Here is a 14484-nt window from a genome sequence, read left to right as displayed (position 1 = left end):
TATTTTTACGTGTGTTTTAGAATATCAACTTTAGCATATTAAAAAAGGTTACATATTTTATTCCACTCCTTATAAATAGTATCTGAAGCTTGTACATTTCTGCAGTTTTACAGCTAACAGCACAAATTGGTTCTAGCATCTTTTCTGCTAATTAACACATTCCTAATAACAATTTTGATAATGATATTTATAGTGTTTATAGAACCACCTCCAGAGCACTGACTCCTAATTAGGGTAATTTGGATGCTAAAAACTACTCCCTCGGTTGAGATTAAGGTGAAGGATTTAAGCAAAAAAACCAAAAAAAACAAACAAACCAAAACCTCATAGACAGGGACAACAGTATGGTGACCACCAGAGGGAAAGGGGAGTGGAGAGAGAGGGAAGAGAGTAAAGGGGAAATAAACGATGATGGAAGGAGACTTGAATTGCAGTGGTAAACACCCAATACATCATACAGATTATGTATTATAGAAGTCTACACCTAATACCTATATAATTTTATTAACTAATGTCATCCCATTAAGTTAGAGGACCTTAAATAGCATGGAAAGCATGGAAAGTGCATTTCTTTTTCTTTTTTTCTTTTTTCTTTTTTTTTTTTTTTTTGTATTTTTCTGAAGCTGGAAACGGGGAGAGACAGTCAGACAGACTCCCGCATGTGCCCGACCGGGATCCACCGGGCACGCCCACCAGGGGCGATGCTCTGTCCACCAGGGGGCGATGCTCTGCCCCTCCGGGGCTTTGCTCTGCCGCGACCAGAGCCACTCTAGCGCCTGGGGCAGAGGCCAAGGAGCCATCCCCAGGGCCCGGGCCATCTTTGCTCCAATGGAGCCTTGGCTGCGGGAGGGGAAGAGAGAGACAGAGAGGAAGGAGGGGGAGGGTGGAGAAGCAAATTGGCGCTTCTCCTATGTGCCCTGGCCGGGAATAGAACCCGGGTCCCCTGCATGCCAGGCCGACGCTCTACCGCTGAGCTAACTGGCCAGGGCGGAAAGTGCATTTCTTTTCATTCAAGAATGTTGACTAAAATTTTGAATTATATAATGATTTTTATTGAGAGCTACCTTTGAGAGTATGTAAGAATGCAAAAGTTCAGGTCAGGATAAGGGCCAGTTCTCAGGGAAAGAGGTAGCAGTGCTCTTCAGAGGGGCTCTTCAAGCCCGCACAGCAAAAGGCCTGGGGCAGTTGCACAACCCTCTCATTCTAATTTCCCGTTTCTCTTAGTTTGCTAAAATAGGAATGTATCACCTTCAATTATTTGACATTTCTTCCCCCTAAAGAGGAATTTGCTTAGATACTCCTGCCAAAACTTCTCCTTCAAAAAACTAATTTCAACTACTAATATTATAATAAAAGTATGATTAATTGAGTGTTGGGAACATCCAAGGCACTGTGTCGAGCCTATTAAAATATTTCATTTAATTTTATAACAAGTCTCCAAGCATAGTATTATTGTTCTGATTTTAAACATAATGAAACTGAGGATCTGAGACAAAATAACTCTTTCATCCTCTTATAACTAGCATGTTAATATTTGACCAAAGATACTTTAACTTCAAAATAAACAGAGTCTATACACTATGACAACAATTAAAAATGCCGTAAATTATACCTCTGCTTTTTCTGGTATGAAAAACCTGTAAATTTTTTTTATCTGGATTATATTTTCCAATCAATTCTGTCATTTGAATTTTTATAATAGAGATTTTAGAAAAATATTTCTCTTTTTCTATTTTTTCTCTGGATATCTTTAGCTATAGCATGGTTTTTTTTATTTTTTTATTTTTTACATTCATCAAGATTAATTGCTCTAGACCAGGGGTAGTCAACCTTTTTATATCTACTGCCCACTTTTGTATCTCTGTTAGTAGTAAAATTTTCTAACTGCCCATCGGTTCCACAGTAATGGTGATTTATAAAGTAGGGAAGTAACTTTACTTTATAAAATTTATAAAGCAGAGTTACAGCAAGTTAAAGCATATAATAATAATTACTTACCAAGTACTTTATGTTGGATTTTCGCTAAGCTTGGCAGAATAAATCTTTATAAAACAACTTACTATAGTTAAATCTTTTTATTTATACTTTGGTTGCTCGGCTACCGCCCACCATGAAAGCTGGAACGCCCACTATTGGGCGGTAGGGACCAGGTTGATACCACTGCTCTAGACTCAGTACCTTACATGGCTTTCATGGTTCCTAGAAGAAATGTTCAAAATAGTCAGTCAGCCATAAACAAATAGAATAGCAGCTTTGACACAGATCACCTGAAATATATCTCTTGTCAGTATCCCACTGAAATTGATAAACCATATTGACATTGCAAGAAATTCCTGATTGACTAGATCGCTCATCTTTTATGGTCTGAATTATCATCACAAATTCTGACTCTTGAAGGATTCATTCAAATAGTGGAGGGGCTTTGGAGAGATCGATACTTCATGCTCCCCGCTTAGCATTACACATCTTCAACTAACTCCTGACCTCTTGGAGTCCATTTCCTCCTGTGGCAACAGGGGTCACAGCACCCACTCTCCAGGCACTTCCAAGGACGGGAGAGCTGCTGATGCAGAGCAGGCACGGTCTGGCAGGCTACATTTCACTCCTCATGCCCCCACATTGGATCTCTTCTTTCTGTTTTTCCAGCCTCTACTTCTCCAATGGCCTGGTCTAAAGAAATCATTCAAAGGGGAGGGGGGAACCTCTGTTCCAAAATAAACAGATTAGCAATATTTTTATTTATAATTTTTTATTAACCTTCTTCTAAATCCTGTTTTGTGCTCTTCTTTCCCAAACTTTGCATTTGTGGCTGATTTTTATCATGCTTCAGCATCTGAAACCTCAAGTAAAAGTCCCTCCATAGTGTCTTTGACAATCATTCCAGACCCTTTGTCTGCCCATATTAAATGTGTAGTGGTATTTCACTGAAAGGCTTCTTCTTGTAATAACCATTCCTTAAGGATTCATTTCCAAAGTTCTTAGCCGTGTTCTTTCCTTATCTCATACTCTTTTTACACCAATGACCTCAAGCAATGGCCCCCAATTCTACAGTATATCTGTAACATGTGGCCTTCTTCTGAGATCTACACCTTTGTTTCTTTTTACTGTTTCTCTCCTGAATGTCTCAATAGCATTATTTACCCTCCTATTCCACATTTCCCATACTGCATATCGTCTTCCCCCACCAGATCCTGGCCTTACTGCCGTCTAGTTACCAAAAACAGAAACCTGAAAACCTTATGAGATTCCTCTCTCTCTCACTACCTCTACTCCCAGGTAAAACCTGATTTTCTTCTTCTTTGTTAAATCGCTATTTGCACATTCATTCATTCAGTTAGTTATTCAATGTGAATACATTGTCTAGCTATTATGTTCCAGATACATTGAGGAAAATAAGAGAAAAAGACAAGGTGGTCCCTGTCCTCATGGATAAAAATAGAGGAATCAAGGTAGATGACTGAACTTGGGTGTTTTTTGTTTTGTTTTGTTTTTTTACTGTAAATAATGTTTTTGAGGCCAAGGCTGGACAAATATATAAAAAGTGTGCAGCACTCCAGTCTACTTTGTTTAGAGTTCATTGTGTGTATGCCTATCTTTTTTCCCTCCAGATTGTAAGTTAAAGAACCACGTGTCATTCGTCTCAGCAGAGTGTCTGCCACCTACTCCGTTATTAATAAGTGTTGATTGAGTTAAAAGAGTGAGATGGAGCGAATGCTGAGGTGGAAAATGACTGGCTGTGACAAATAATCTCCTTGAGGAACATAAACACAAACTTTCCACTTCAGGTGTTCAAAATTAAATTGAAAGTTATTAATAATCTAGTCTGCATTCTTAAGCATCCATGAATAGAGTAAGTCAAAGATTTAATGACTCATGTTTCTTGAGGAAGAGTCAAGGACAGTGAGCTGAAATAGAGTGAAATACTTCCTCTCAATAGCCAAACACTTCTCTAATTGGGTTATTTTTTAATGGGCCCTGTCCCTTTTAATGTGTCTTGGATTTATTCTTAAAAGGCAGCATAGTCATCATGGAGCTGAGAGCAAGACCACGGCCTCTGTAGACCACACGGCAGTAGCCTCCTGGAAACACAGCCTTGCAGACAACAGGAAGAAGCCACTTTGCTAACGGTCACAACAGCGTCGAGTTGGTACTTGACCAAGCATAAGGCTCAAGCCCAACTCCAGGGAAGAATATTGAATGAGATAAAAGAATCAGTTCTCTGTTCTTTGTACCTGACAGGATATATTATCTTTCTAAATACTGTATAAAATACCAGTATGGACAAAGATTTGAAATAATGCCAAGGGAAGAAATAATGTGCATGTTTCATCTCAGATTACTCCTGATTTGTAAACTGTTCTGTAACCCACTTACTGCTTTCTGGGCTGTTATAAAAATAGCATGTTCAGTGTGTTCTTCCTGCTAAGGCTATCGGAGGAGCTCAATGAGAGTGAAGGGAACAGAATGAGTGATGAAATGTTTACCATGCAAATTTCAGCTCAACAAATAACGTGACATTTCTTCTCTTGACTGATTCACATTTTATGAAAGCTATTTTTAAATGCTCTATAGACTGTTCCTCACTCAAGGGAGTCTTGTATTGATATTTCCAAAATGAACTTGTTCATTCATTTGATAGAGTATTTCTGACTCATCCATATCTGCTCTCTTGATCTATAGTAACATTATTTTGAATAGATATCAGATGACTCTTTTTTTTCTTTTCCTACTGCAGTTAGGAACTTTGTTTATGATTGCTTACAAAGGACAAAATAGTACTAATTCATGCTTCCTTCAAAGGAAGAACAGCTTAGCAAGACTCATTTTACAAAAACATGCATGGTGAAGTAAGTCAGACAGAGAAAGGCAAATACATTCTAGATGCGATCTCATTTACATGTGGAATATAAAAATAAAAACAAAAACAAAAACAAAACACACAAATGCATAGATCCAGAGAAGGGGTTGGTGATTGACAAAGGCAGAGGCTGGAGAGGGGGGCAGGGAAAGGTAAAGGTTGTGAAAAGGTAAAAATATCCAATTATAAGATAAATAAATAGTGGGGATATAATGTACATCATGGTGACTATAGTTAACAATACTGTATTGTATATTTGAAGGCTGCTAAGAGAGTGGATCTTAAAATTACCATCACAAGAAAAACAATTTGTAACTATACTTGGTAATGAATGCTAACCACATTTATTGTGGTAATCATTTTGCAGTATATACATATATCATTGTGTTGCTTACCATAAACTAATACAATGTTATATGTCAATCTCAATTAAAAACCCTCCGACCTCATCCATTCTACTAGAATAATAATGATATGTAATAAATGTAAATGTGAATATTTACTATCAAACCAAATTCTAAACCAAATTCTTAAAAATTCAAGAGCCCAAAATTTGTATAGTCTTTTGAAGTTGAATAAATTAGAGCATCATTATATAAATTGGCTCTATTTCCTTCACCTGGGTTCCAGGATTTTCAGATTAGTTAATACTCATTTCTCAAGCTTTCATTTTTACTGAGAAATTGCTAAAGGCACATTGTCAGAAAAGGCAGGGTTATGAGTCAGAAATTAATCATGAGCAAGTAGAAATCTAAGACCATATTTTACAAGTATAATGGAAGCAATTAAGAATGTAAATCTGCCAAACCAGTTGTTTGTTGTCATATATATAGATTAACCACTGTAGTAACTCTTTTCCCCTCTTTTCAAATATATACTTACTTGTTCGTGATATGGACACAACCCAAATCTTTTTTCTATAAAAAAACAAAAAAAAACATGCGTGTTTGAATTGTGACTAGACGTAAAACTTCCCCACTGTGGTAGGCTCTGGCCTGACCAACATCAATAATCCCTTACCCCATTGGTGGAAACTTCCATCTTCCACTGCAGAACCAGTCTTCTCCCACTCTGAGTCACATGGTCACGATGAGTCTGACGATACTAGTCAATCAGAGTAACTGTGATTGATCCATAATTGGTACAGAAAAAAACCTGGATTCAGGTCCCACCCTAAACTTTCACTACTCGGAGTAGGCATCTCTTTCTTCTGATGTTGTTAAACTCCTTAAAAATAAGTGAATTTTCCAAGGCCATTGTTTGGAGAGAACCAATCTGAGAAAAGAGCCAATGCAGAAAACCAGCACTCAAACATGAGAAAAGCAATATTTTCTTGAAGTCATTGCTGAGTTCTGAGATATATCTGTAACCACAGTGGCAGAAAACTGTACAACTGTGAAATCACAGAGATAAATATTCCATGAGTATAGACTGACAGATTCAACTGATTTGAAAATTCAACCGATTCAAAATCTTATGTTCACACAAAAGGTTTTGTACAAATGTTTATAACAGTGTTGTTTGTGGTTGCCAAAAAATAGATGCAACTCCAGTAGGTGAATGAATAAACCGACTGTTACATTCGTACAATGAAATATTATTCATTGATGAAAGAAATGAGCTGTCAAACCATGAAACGACATGAGTGAATTTTAAATGCGTATTGCTAAATGAAAAACAAAACCAGCCTGACCAGGCGGTGGCGCAGTGGATAGAGCATCGGACTGGGATGCAGAGGACCCACGTTTGAGACCCTGAGCTTGCCAGCTTGAGCGCAGGCTCATCTGGCTTGAGCAAAAAAAAAAGCTCACCAGCTTGGACCCAATGTCGCTGGCTCGAGCAAGGGGTTACTCAGTCTGCTGAAGGCCCACAGTCGAGGCACATATGAGAGAGCAATCAATGAACAACTAAGGTGTTGCAATGCAAAACTGATGATTGATGCTTCTCATCTCTCTCCGTTCCTATCTGTCTGTCCCTATCTATCCCTCTCTCTGACTCTCTCTCTCTGTCCCTGAAAAAAAAAAACAGTCTGAAAGGCTGTATATAATTAAAGTTATATGCCATTCTAGAAAAGGCAGAACTATAGAGTCAGTAAATAGATGGGAAGTAGCTAAAGGTTTGGGAGAAGAGTTGAATAGATGAAACATGGGATTTTGGGGGGAACAGTAAAGCTGTTCTGTCTGAAACTCTGCTGATAGATACACAACATTTTGAATTTGTCAAAACACATAAAACATAACAACGAAGAGAGCTAACAGTGTTTGTGAACATTATAAAAATCATTTAGGAGGCTGGGGATCCCAGGGAAGAATGCACATTGTGACAGGAGTATCTGACTCGACTACAGATGGAGGAACCAGCCTCCCTGAATGGAGGGCAGGGAAAGATGCTCAGCGAAGTAACATGGAAAATAAGCGAACTCTGTAATAACAGCAAAAGGAAGAGCAAATAAGCACTTTAGTTGATAAAGTTTATTCCCACAAGGATACTGGTTAACAATTCTGATACTGCTATATGTCTATACTAGAATCAAACAATTAAGTAAATGGATAGGGAGAATCATTTTTTTTTATTTTACTGTAGTAGGAATTTAGAGATAAGGATGGTGAGAAAGCTAAAATGATCCATATGGAAATGGTGTAGAGTTAAATATCAGTATAAATTCATGCTTAGATTAATATCAATACTGAAGGTTGCATATAAAATTACTTATAGATGTATACATACATAGCTTGGTATAAACATTTCTAATTTATTTGCTCTGTCAGCTGAAAGAGCCTACAAGTGATGGCACCTCAGTAGCAACTAGCACACCAGAACGTCTAATGCCTTACTCCAAAACAAAGAACCAGGGATCCTTTGATAAATGGCTGATTCGAGGACTAGAACTGGAACCACTGAAAGAGCTCTTAAGAGCCAAAGAGACAATAATTTGAGCAAAAAGAAAATAGTATTGTATTATAACCCTAAGTATAAAATAAATATTTGTAAGTTTATATTGATAAAAATAAATGATTGAATAAATAAATGAATGAATAAACAGGGAAAAGGGTCAAATCTCTAATGCAGAATAACTTCACAGAATTTATGTAGATACTCCACCCACAAAAGAAGTATATGCTACAACCTTAAGAAGTATGGCTCTGTTATAGTTGCTATATATATGTATTATATGTATATATACACATATAGTACTTATATATGACATATATTGTGCTGATATATAATATAATATGTATTTATAATATGGCACTTTTGTATAATATAACATATTTATATGTAACATATACGTTAATTCTATATTATATATTATATATTTATATGTAATATAAATATATAGTTATCAGTACAGTGCCTGTCAATCCAAAAATGATAGTGGTGATAGTAAGATTCATTACTGAACACATTATCAGTAATAGTAATTATTGATATTTAATAATAATAATAAAAAGATAGGTACTGATAGAACCCTTTGGAAATCATTTGGGCAGTATCTCCCCCAAAATATTTGTACAACCTATGCCTCAGCAGTCCCAGTATCAGAAGGCTGGTGTGTCCATATGTGTATTTCTGAAATGTATACACATTTCGCCATATGGCATGTACTAGAATGTTCATAATAGTACTGTTTGTAATATCCCCATATTAGCGATACCCAAATGCCTATCAACAGTACAGTGGGAAAATAAATTGTGTGTATATTTACAATTTGTGGAGTAGTATGCAGCAATTAGAATAATGTGATAGCCCTGGCTGGTTTGCTTGGTGGATGAGGTGTCAGCCCGGCGTGCAGACTTCCTGGGTTCAATCCCTGGTCAGGACACATGTGAGAAGCAACCATCTGCTTCTTTTTTCCTCCCTCACCCCTCCTTCCCCTTCTCCTCCTCTTACAGCCAGTGACTCAATCATTCCAAGAGTCAGCCCAGGCACTGAGGATAGCTCAGTTGATTCGAGCATCTCCCCAGATGGAGGTTGCTGGGTGGATTCTGGTCAAGGTGCGTGCGGGAGTCTGTCTTTCTAGCTCCCCTCCTCTCAGTTAAAAAAATTTAAAGGAAATAATAATGAGAAAGAATTACGTGCAATAATACAAAGGAACTTTACAAACAAAAATGGTAACTTAAAGAGGACAAGTACGGTAGAGAGTATAAATATGATTCTACTGACATAATGTACGAAAGTAGGCGCAAGTGTGTGTTGTTAGGAGTCAGGACTTGGGGTGCCCGGGAGTCTGGTGGGGTGTAAGCTACTGTGAGTGGGCATGGGCAGTTCCTGAGGCTCCTGGTCTGGGTGCTGCTTATGAGTGTTCAATTTGTGAAACCTCCATCTATTTGTTCGCTTATGTGGACTTCCCTGTTTGTATATTTATATTTCAATTTACAAAACATAGAGGAACACTATAATGTCATGAAAGCTGTCAATAACTAGCTGTAGGAGCCTGAGCTGTTTAAGTTCTGAAACTGAGTTTACCCACTTACTATATATGACAGAATTATTGTGAGGATAAACTAAACTCAAAGTATATACAAGCATCACACGCGCGCGCGCACACACACACACACACACACACCAAAATCCTTCAGCCAGTATTAGCCATGCTTGTCTATGTACTGGTTTCTTGCTTGCTGAATTGTCAGTATCACCAATGTGAAGAAATGAGTAATACATTATTTATTTTCAATTCCTTTCCTCCTCCTCCTCCTCCTCCACCTCCTTCTTTTTATTTATTGATATTTATTACCAAAGAATGATTATTTCAAGCTCAGTCATCAAGGAAGATCCTGTATGAATAAGCTTGTGTCACATGGCGTGACTGCCAAGTGGATATGAAATGAAATAAGATAAAATAAAATTTGCTTTTTCACAGTGTCAGAGAATGCCGTGCTATTTTGGGCAGTGGCATGGGGAGAGGATTATTATCATTTAACACATGACTGTGTTAAGATTACACCTGGAAAAAACTTTCTTTGTTTTTTTAATTTGTGGCAGGCAGCTCAGGAGCCTCCAGCAGCTGACCGTGTGCGGAGCGGTGGGAAACCGAGCAAGCGCACAGAGAACCTGCCGAGTACCAGGGCGGTAAGAGAAAATAATGGCGCGCTACGAATGCATCTCGTCTTGCGTTGTCGGTGAGCAGGAACATAATAGCTCATAAATGTGGGCAAGAAATTGATTCTAAAACAGGAGAAGGGTAAATGGTTCTAGTCAAGTGGAAGAAGGTAAATCTGCATAGAATCTCATTTTGTAAAAGAACAATTCAGGTTAAACACCAGAAAAAAAAAAAAGTCTTCTGAGGATAACAATGATTCAACTATGGAACAGTCATCATAAAGAGGTGATATGAGCCCTATTTCTCAAGACCGTGTGAACAAAAGCAGGCTAAGCACCCAGAGGGGTAGTTACAGGGAGCAACACTTTGCTGACAAGATTTTGGTTTGGGTTAGCATCCAAAATACTAAAATTGGTCTCATTTAAAAATATACTAAGAGATACCTAATTTCAGATATATATATTGCCTTTAGCTTGTCCTGTTACTGATTGTCTCTGAGTGGGTGGATAAGAAAAAAAGATCTATTTTATGGAATATGTTAACATGTCTCTGTAGTGTCATTAAAACTAAGGATATTTTAAAAGTTTTGACCAAAAATGGTAGTTTTTTATGTTCTTGTTTCAGCTCATAAAACAGTGCCTTGTAGGCAAGCAGTAAATATTTTTTGGTTAAATGATGAAAAGATTGAACGTAGAAGAAACTATACTATACGTACTCTGAGTTTCGCAAACTCACAACTATAAACTTCCTTTTGCCCCACCCTGTATTTGGAAATCAATCATTTTATCTTTTCTTCTTCCTTACAGCTCTTTGAAGGTCAAAGAGTGATATATAATTAAATTCCCTATGTAAAAATTAAATTACAATAAGACTATCTGGCCCTGGCCAGTTGGCTCAGGGGTAGATAGTGCATGGGCCTGGTGTGTAGAAGTCCCAGGTTCGATTCCCAGTCAGGACACAGAGAAGAAGCGAACATTTGCTTCTCCACCCCTCCCCTTCTGTCTCTCTCTCTCTCTCTCTTTCTCTCCCTTCCTTTCTCACAGCCATGACTCAATTGGCTCGAGTGAGTTTGGGCACTAAGGATGGCTCTGTGACCTCCTCCTCAGGTGCTAAAAAATGGCTCTGTTGCTGAACAATGAAGCAACAACCCCAGTGGGCAGAGCATTGCCCCCCAGTGGGCTTGCTGGGTAGACCCTGGTCAGGGCGCATGCACCAGTCTGTCTCTACCTCCCCTCTTCTCACTAATAAAAAGAAAAAAAAAAAGAATTTCTGATTATACCAAGTTCTACTTACCAACTCTTTTGTAAATATCATTGACCAGATAGAATAAAGATCATCATACTTGATGAAATGAAAAAGTTACTATTTTACTGGAATACCACTTTCCCCTACAGGGTAAACCGGTTTTGCCAGCTTCTTCTCAGTCTCCTTCTGCATGTGAATATTATGCATATAATAAAAAATATGATGCTAAGAATCTAAAACCAATCTTGTGGGACAGTTGATTCTTATGAAAGCAGCCTTTGTTTACCCTTTTGCTATCTTCTCTTATAAATTGTCTATTCCATAAAAATGGTATAAATAATCTCCTAAAAACATATATATGAAACATCATTTTGTTTTTTAATTCAAATACTTTGACTTAAATCACAATGGAGGGTTGGAGAGACATGCTTCTCTACCCAAAAATTGTTCAAGAGATTTTACACAATACAAAAAGTTGGAAAAATTATTTTATCCTTGATCCATCATGGTCCATCCTAAGAAGGTTGTTGTCCAAATAAGTACTTTTCAACCAAGGATTTCGTAAGAGTTAAAGCCTAAAGCCTGAAGGCATTAATTGTTGACAATAAACTAAGTTTTCTCCTGTGCTACATGTAAACCATCCCAGGGTGAACTGAAAAAATATTCACTTCATGTTAGGTTAAATTTTCTTGTAGACCCTTGGTTGGGAAAAGATGGTTTTAATCCATGTGGTCCAGTTTAATTCTATTCCTTGACTATTTACCACATCCATTAATCCCCTCTCAGCCACTGGGACTTCCTGACATCTCCAGGACCTTATGCCAGTAATCAAATAAGACAGGTCCATAAGATGTCTTTCTACCAGCCAGGGGCCAGATTTCATCACTCACAAAGAAATTAGCTCCTCCGCTGTCCCCTAATCCTAGGGGACAGTCTTCCCACACACCCTCCAAGAACCCTCTAATTCTTTCCATTTACCAAAACAAAGCCTCCTGCTCTCTACTGGAACAGAGGAAGAGAGAGACAGAGAGGAAGGAGAGGGGGAGGGGTGGAGAAGCAGATGGGCGCTTCTCCTGTGTGCCCTGGCCGGGAATCGAACCCGGGACTTCTACACGCCAGGCCGACACTCTACCACTGAGCCAACCGGCCAGGGCCGACACATAATTCTTGATCAAAACTTTGTTTATGATGAGCTTTACAAAGTCTTGACAAGAAACTATATTTAGATCAGTAGTTCATAATAACTTTATATTATTACTATAAATGATCATAAATGATAACACCTGAAAAGTAAAAACTCTAATGGGTATTTCTTTTCTGTAATTCACAAATGTTCTTATAAAATTTCTTATAGTAGTAATGTGAATACTTTTCAAATTTGAGGAGCATTCTTAATAACTATCTCACATTTCCTAATAGCCATCTGTAATCTCAAAACTGCTTGCAACTGGCTTTCAGGGCACTAAAAGGGCACAAGACCCACAGAAAAGAATTTTTCAATAAACGTTGAAGGCACTACGACATAAAGCTGCACCCTCCGGAAGCTTCCACCGGGCCATTGTTTCCCTTCCTTTGGCTCTATCAGCTTGTGCTGCTTCAGTGACCCTTAGGCACCCGGAGCAACCAATGTTCCTTCCACTTAACCCGTGGAGTATATTTCTACTTGGCTACTGTCGAAGATAACCAAAAGATAGAGCGCCCCCTTGGCAATGCTCAGTATCCCGTATGACAGCAGCAAGCACAGGAGGCGCTGGCTTGGCAACTGCAGGTTGCAGATCCGTCCAGCAGTGAGAAGCATCAGCAGTGGTCATGGGGAAGGTGATGAGGGTGAGGAGGAAGGGCTCCATCCCTGCCAACACCCCACACCGCCAGCCACTCTGAAGACTCAGAAGACAAATATTTCCTGACACCCGTGAGCCTCACTTACCATGCTGCAAAGTGGTGAGACAGCAGGTGCCAACCTTGGCCTTAGGCTGCTTCGCAGGATCACTCCTTTTAATTGTCTCCTCTTCTTCCATTCCTTGGCCTGGTTTCAGCTTCTCCATCCAGCATTATAAAATGAGATTATAGTTGAATGTTCTACATTTTTTTAAAAATCCCGATCTCTCTCTTGCATGATGTTGTCAAATTGTACTTCTCGCTACCTCCAACATTACCCCTCTAGTCCAAGCCTCCATTGATAATTAATTATAATAGATTGCTATTGCTTCTATTCCCAAACCATCCTTCAGCGATTTGTATCGGGAGTCAGCAGATTGGGAAATTGATTTTTTCTATAATCAGTATAATTGATTATGAATTATATCATGTCACTTCCCTTCTCGAAAACCTCTAATCTATCCACTGAGAATTAAATAAAATGTATTGCCATGGTTAAGCAGCCTTAAATACTCGAGTCCCTGGCTATCTCTTCACACTCATTTCTAACTACTTTCCCCTGACCCGCTAGGCTCCTGCCACTCTGGAGACACGCAGTGCCCCTTCCTCTGTGCCTGCTGGGGCTTTCTCTCTGTTTCTGCCTCGGGTTCCCACTCCCTTCTCTCCAGTCTCCCTGGTTACATGTCACCTGCTGGACTCTGTAAATTACCTGTTTATCACTTCATTCCCACACCTTGATTTAACTTACACCACTCTCTGAAGTTTTATCATAGAATTATTTGTTGGCTTGTTTATTTATGAATTCCTCAGAGAATATAAACTGTTTTAAGGGAGATATTCTTTCTTATTAATAGGGTATCCCCAGTGGCTAGAATAGTGTCTTGTATACAGTAAACACCCCCTAAATATTAGCTATTATTTATTTTTAATATTATCTCATGAATCAGTCTTATCCTGTCCTCTGGCTCAGAAAATGTTTCAGGGTCAGAGACCCGGAATCTGGAAGAAAAATGAATTTAATCAAACTTTTTTTTTATATATATATATGTATTATATAATGTCTTCTTCCTAACCCACACCCTGAAAATAAGTTGCCATTGACTCTGTGGAGTTCCAAAGTAAGAACCATAACTTAGTTAACAAAGAGATGTAAATGATACTTTTACTCCTCAAAATTTTACTAACTGAAGATGCAATATGTGAAGTAAAATACTAATTTTATTGTGTCTCAGTGGCCTGCAAAAGTTAGCAGAACTTCTGTTGTTTTTTACTGATTCCCAGCAATTGGCATCGTGCTGAGAGAATATGACGTTGGCTGATTGGAAAGGGTTTTCTTAGAAATCACAGGGACTTGATGCTCATTTAACCCCGGTAGCATAAGACCTACCAGAGTTATAACCTATCACTGGAAGAATAAATCCTTCTATTATTGGTTTTCCTATAGTTTCTTCTTTCCTAA

Source organism: Saccopteryx bilineata, chromosome 7 (genome assembly GCF_036850765.1).
Source record: "Saccopteryx bilineata isolate mSacBil1 chromosome 7, mSacBil1_pri_phased_curated, whole genome shotgun sequence".
Taxonomy (NCBI): Eukaryota; Metazoa; Chordata; class Mammalia; order Chiroptera; family Emballonuridae; genus Saccopteryx; species Saccopteryx bilineata.
The sequence above is the reverse complement of the archived record's forward strand: the minus strand, read 5'-3'. Positions refer to the sequence as shown.